This window comes from Zeus faber, assembly GCF_960531495.2.
Source record: "Zeus faber genome assembly, chromosome: 19".
Taxonomy (NCBI): Eukaryota; Metazoa; Chordata; class Actinopteri; order Zeiformes; family Zeidae; genus Zeus; species Zeus faber.
Window position 1 is genome coordinate 4,375,906 of NC_137206.1, and position 7,014 is coordinate 4,382,919.

The following is a 7,014-nucleotide window of genomic DNA, read 5'->3' on the forward strand; positions in this document are numbered from 1 at the left end:
TCCTACATTAAAACAGACGTCAGGGTAATCAACCTCATCCTGACATTTTGAATCCTATATTAAAACAAAGGTCAGTGTGATGAACGTCATCCTGACATTTTGAATCCTACATTAAAAACCTGTCGTCATGGTTACGACACGTTTGTTCAGACCCTCTGTGTTTGGGGACATCGTAGGAGGTTTGTAGGAGCTCCACCCGGGCGCTGAAACACCTGTGTACACAGACCTGCGACAGCCCGGGGGTCGTGGGGTCAGAGGTCAGAGGTTGGGGGGGCATCTTGGCCTCCGACCCTGGATTTGAAATTGAAGGCAGATCAGAAACACGTGCGGATCGATTTTTTTACAGTCCCACCTGAAATCTGTATGACCACAGAACAGAGTGGCTTTCGTGGAAAGATAGATGGATGGATGGATGGATGATGGATGGATGATGGATGGATGGATGGATGCTTGATGGATGGATGATAGGTGGATGGATGGATGGATGGATGGATGGATGGATGATATATGGATAGATAGATAGATATATAACATAATAATATAATAAAATATAATATAGTAAAATATAATATAATATAGTATAATATAATATAGTATTATATTATATAGTATATACAATATAATATTGTATTATTCAAATATAATATAATATTATATCATATGATAAGGTATAATATAATATAATATAATATAATGTAATATAATATAATATAATGTAATATAATATAATATAATATAATATAATATAATATAATATAATATAATATAATGTAATATAATATGTTATCTGTAGCAGTTCTATAACAGGCACAAGCCAGGAGCAGATAGAACATGTCATGACAGGGCTCCTCTCCTGAGTGAGTGTGGGGACGGGGGTTTTACCTGCTGCTCGTCAGACCAACCAATGAGCAACAGGTATGGCTGCTTAAACCACCCCATCCACACACCACATACCGTATAATATGATATCATATCATATCATATAATATAGGATAATATAATATTGTCAATTATAATATAATATGATATAATCAAGTATAATATAATGTGGCAGTTCTTGCCTCCACAAGCCAGCCCAGTGGTGTTTTCAGAGCCCTCCGGCACAGAGACATAGACGACATAAAATCACTGATTAATAGATTGTTGAATTACGTGACAGATTCTGCATCAATAAATCAATAAAACAGTTTGATAATGAGAGCGGAGGCAGCTTGAGCTGTGATGTCATCAAGGAGGTTCCAGGCATATGTCAATGATCCAATAATCAATATTCGATACATTAATAACTATGTCTATGAAATAGATCCTGTGTGTGTGTCTATGTGTGTGTGTGTGTGTGTGTGTGCAGGTGTGTGTTTGTGTGTGTGTGCATGCTGTGTGTGTATGTGTCCGTCTCTCTTTATGTGTGTGTGTCTGTGTGTGTGTGTGTGTGTGTGTCCGTGTGTGTTTGCGTGCAGGTGTGTGTTTGTGTGTGCATGTGTATGTGTCTGTGTCTGTCTCTCTTTACGTGTGTGTGTGTGTGTGTGTGTGTGTGTGTGTGTGTGTGTGTGCGTGAGTGTGTGTGTATTTGTCTGTCTCTGTGTGTTTTTGTGTGTGTGTGTGCCTGTTTGTGTGTGTGTGTGTATTTTTATGTGTGTCTGTGTGTGTGTGTGTGTCTCTCTGTGCGTTTGTGTATGTGTCGTCTCTGTGTGTGTCTCTGTGAATGTGTGTTTGAGTGTGTGTGTGTGTGTGTGTGTGTGTGTGTCTGTGTGTGTGTGTCTGTGTGTGTATCTCTATGTGTCTGTCTGTGTGTGTGTGTTAGTGTCTCTGTGTGCGTTTGTGTGTATGTGTCGTCTCTGTGAATGTGTTTGAGTATGTGTGTGTGTGTGTGTATGTGTCTGTCTCTGTGTGTTTTTGTGTGTGTGTGTGTACCTGTGTGTGTGTGTGTGTGTGTGTGTCTGTGTGTGTATCTCTGTGTCAGTGTGTGTGTGTGTTAATGTCTCTGTGTGTTTTTGTGTGTGTGTGTGTACCTGTGTGTGTGTGTGTGTGTTAATGTCTCTGTGTGTTTTTGTGTGTGTGTGTACCTGTGTGTGTATGTGTCTGTCTCTGTGTGTTTTTGTGTGTGTGTGTGTACCTGTGTGTGTGTGTGTGTGTGTGTGTGTGTGTCTGTGTGTGTATCTCTGTGTCTGTGTGTGTGTGTGTGTGTTAATGTCTCTGTGTGCGTTTGTGTGTATGTGTCGTCTGTGTGTGTGTGTGTGTCTCTGTGAATTTGTGTTTGAGTATGTGTGTGTGTGTGTATATATGTGTTTCTGTGTGTGTGTGTGTCTGTGCTTGCGTGCGTGCGTGTGTGTGTGTATGTGTTTCTGTGTGTGTGTGTGTGTGTGTGTGTGTGTGTGTGTACCTGTGCTTGTGTGCGTGTGTGTGTGTCTGTGCTTGCGTGCATGTGTGTGTGTGTGTTTGTATATGTTTGTATATGTTTCTGTGTGTGTGTGTGTGTGTGTGTGTGTGTGTGTGTGTGTGTGTGTGTGTGATCAGATCAGGTTCCCAACACAACAGACCCGTCTCTGTTTTGCTCAGATCAGTTTTTATTCAGCGGATGAGTCTCAGTGCTGTGTTGTAGTTGTATTACAGTAATACTACAGTAATACCACTGTAATACTGCAGTACTGCACACCCAGATGCTGATCCGTGAAACTGAATCTGTTTATGAATAAATGTGTTTTATTAAAAAGCCACATAAAGGAAGGAATTTGGTTGTGTCAGGATTTGGTGAAACTGATCCTGACGGAAAACAGTGAAATATAAAAACACACCACACGGAATGTGAGCGTCGGCTGCGTGTACAAGTACCTTCTGTCTCCTCTGTGTACTGCAGTAATAGTAAAACTGCAGAAAAGGTACTTTTCACTTCACTTTTACTCAGTTACATGAACTCTTACTTTGAATCGATAGTGTTGCTACTTCAACCAATAAAATGTACTTTTATAAAAGTACTCTGAAGCAGAGTTCTTATCAGGATGACACTGTATTTCTACTAAATCTGCTGCTGCTTTTTAAACTCACTGAGCAACTGGAAAACACTGGACCCAGCAAGTGGAATCTTATTGATGATCAAGAAAAGAACAGGTTTGACTCCTGTGAGTACTACTGTGGTACCTGGTACTTTCTGGCGACTGGATACTTCCTGACTGGTTGTTTGGAGAATAAATGAGACGTTTGTTCAGTTACTTTAACTTCCCTGGAGGTCGCAGGTTCTCTCTGCAGCTCTGTGTGGAGCCCCAGGGGATTCTGGGTAATGTATGTACTGTTTTATGGAAAAACTCTGGTGACAAGACTCAGGTAACCAACCGGTAACTAACCTGTATCTAACCGGTAGCTAACCTGTATCTAACCGGTAACTAACCTGTATCTAACGGGTAACTAACCTGTATCTAACCGGTAACTAATCTGTATCTAACCGGTAACTAACCTGTATCTAGTCGGTATCTAACTGGTATCTAACCAGTATCTAACCTGTATCTAGTCAGTATCTAACTGGTATCTAACAAGTATCTAAGCTGGTTAGTCGGTATCTGACTGGTATCTAACCAGTATCTAACCTGTATCTAGTCAGTATCTAACTGGTATCTAACCAGTATCTAGACGATATTTAACCGGTACCCAACCGGTATCTAATCGGTATCTAACCGGTATCTAGTCGGTATATAATTGGTATCTAACTGGTATCTACCCTGTCTCTAGTCGGTGTCTCGTCCGTATCTAATTGGTATCTAACTGATATCTTACCAGTATCTAACCGGTATCTAACCGGTAACTAGTTGATATCTAACCTGTATCTAGTCGGTTTCTAATCTGTATCTAGTCAGTTTCTAACTGGTAACTAGTTGATATCTAACCTGTATCTAGTCGGTTTCTAACCCATAACTAGTCGTTATCTAACCGGTCTCTCACTGGTTTCTAACCAGTTCGAAACCGATATCTAGTTGATGTTGAACCTGTATCTAACCAGCCTCAGGACTGATGATCTGGTCTGTTGTTCATGTCAGTGGCATCCACCCCCACCCCCCCGTTTAATTAAAGAAATACCACAGATACCACCACCACCCCCACCACCCGCCCCCACACCCCCCTCCACCACCACCACCATCACACCCCCTCCCTCCCACACTCACCCCCCACTGAGTCTCCATGACCCGGTTCCATCCTGGGGGGGGGGGGGGGGGGTGCGCGGGAGAATCCCATGATCCTTCACTCCCTCCAGCCCGGAGCAGCTTGTTGTGTGGCTCCATCACATCAACACACACACACACACACACACACACACACACACACACACACACACACACACACACACACACTTCAACTGTGTGTGTGTGTTCACTCACACAGTTGAAGTGTAGGAACAACGTGTGTGTTTTCCCTCAGATGAAGTGTTTACATCACTTCCTCCCAACGACCTCAATGTAATGTCATCTTTACAATATATACACATCCCTCCCTCCACCCATCCACCCCTCCCTCAATCCCTCCCTCCCTCCATCCCTCAACCCCTCCCTCCCTCTCTCCCTCCCTGTCTCTGTAGGTTGTAGGTCAGTATGTGGGTCAATCAGCTTTTTTGTTGCAGAAATGTTCTTGTGTGATTAATATTTCATTTCTAGAAAAATATCCATGTCTCCCCTCCTGGATTAATACTGTGTGGGGAGGGGGAAGCTTCTCTTAAATATTACAATAAATATCAATGAGTACCACGTCTTTAAGATTATTCCAGTTTTTCCTCCTGTACAGTTAATGTTGTGATGGAGATGATGAATTCAAAACAGAAAAACAGAAAATGCTGCTTTGAATTTGGATGTTTATATCTCTGTTTATATATCTTTATATCTCTGTTTATATATGTTTATATCTCTCTTTATATATGATGTTTATATCTATGTTTATATATGTTTATATCTCTGTTTATATATGATGTTGACGATGGTGTTACCTCGGGTCAAACCACTGGAGGGAGCCATCGAAGAGGGCGGCACCCAGCTCGGAAAGGCTGCCAGTCATTGTGGAAAGCAGGTATATCCACCTGCGATGGCTGGAAACGTGGAGAAACCAAGCTGGGCCAGATCAGCAATCAAGGTGCCAGTCCACAAGGGGAGAGAGGACTCACCCTTCGAGGGAGGAGGCAACTGGAGTCAGTGTGTGGAGGACAACGCCAGCAGGAGACAGGAACGCTGCTGATGCCCCGGACCGGGAAGAACCTGAGTTGTTTTTGCTCCCCCACTCTTTTCCCTCTCATGATTTAAATTAATGGACTTCAGTTGATTATACCTGAAAACTCTGACCTCTGATCCTCATTCCCCCCGCCGAGGTCAACACCATAAGACTAGGAGTGCCACTTATGGTGGAGAATGCGCGCCCCCCCACCCATCCCCAGACAATGGAGGAAGCGATCGAAGGCTGGTAAAGGACCAGGCTGAGCTACAAGCAGCCATGGTGAGGCAGGCCCAGAGGGAGACAATGGACCGGGGAAGACCCAGGACGCCCAGGGCCGTACTCACCAAAATGACGGCCGAAGTGGAGTCCTTTCTGGAGGTCTTTGAGCAGACGTCTGAGAGAGAGTGGCACCTCTGGATGAGAGGGGAGTGATCCTCGCCCCTTTTCTGACGGAGGAAGCACAGCGTGCTTGCCAGGACCTACCACCTGCAGAGGTTGACAACCATTTTGCCGACAGACCCCACCCGGCGCGGCCAATCCCTCCTCACTCCAGACCGCAGGAGATGCTACTCCTGTGGCTCTCCTAGACTCCGGTATTGTTGTCAGTTTAATTCAACCTGAATTTGCTGGCAAGCTCCAGAAAAGAGTCACGGTATCCTGTGTACATGGCAATTCCAGGTATTGTCAGACCACACAGGTACAAATCCAGGCCCGAGGACGGGAGTAGTGGAAAATCTACCCGTGCCAATATTAATAGGGAGAGACTGCAGGCTCTATGCACAGTATTGGAAGCTTAATGTTTGCCTGGCCCAGAGACCAGGAAATAGGAGTATAAGGTAAAAATCCCAAAGCCCCTGAAGGCGATCTTGGCCCTTAGCTTGAAAGGCTCCACGGATACCGCAGACCCAACTGAACTGAAGCACCCCTCAGAAGGGGAGACCACAGCCACGGGCCAGGAAGCCCCCCCAGTAGAACCCTCTGTCCCGTCAGAATGCAAACCCAGCGAGATTTTTGCGGAATACCTCCAGACCATCCCGGCCGAGGCCACCCGACCGGGCAGCTTTGCGTGTCCCAGAGGGAAGACCCCACCTTGACCCAAGCCAGGTCATTGTACAGGTCAATGAGGGATCACTGCACCCAGGTGTGACCAAAACCTCTAACCCTCATTTTAACATAACCAAGGGCTTGCTATACAGGGGCATTAAAATGGGGAAAGAGTGGATTAACCAGCTACTCATACCCAAAGCGTATGTCCCTAAGATTCTTTTCCTGGCTCACACACACCTACTCGGTGCCCACCTTGGGGTGGAGAACCGCAGAGGAGACGGTCTTGGCAGGGTTCTACTGGCCAAGTGTAAGACAAGCAGTCTAGGACTACTGCAGACACTGTGCCAACTGCCAGCTTAATTGTTCAAACCCGCACTACCAGAGCCCCCTCATACCACTGCCAATCACTGAACCCCCTTTGAACGCCTGGCCATGGACATAGGGGGACCCTTGCCCCAGCCGCTAGGGGACTCAACTTCATCCTAGTCATCATGGATTATGCCACCCCGTTTCCAGAGGCAACCCCCTACGCACTGCCAGTGGGCATAGCCAATGAGATTTTAACCGACCAGGGCTTATGTTTCATTTCAAAGGTAATGCAGGAACTCTGTAAAAACCTCAAGGTGAAGCAACTACTGCATATGTGGGTGTACCACCCTGAGACAGATGGCTTCGTGGAGAGATTTAACAGAACCCTAAGATGCATGCTGCATAAATTGATCGATGAAGATGTTAAAAACTGGGACCAGCTACTGCCTCATGTGCTCTTTGCCATTATGGAAG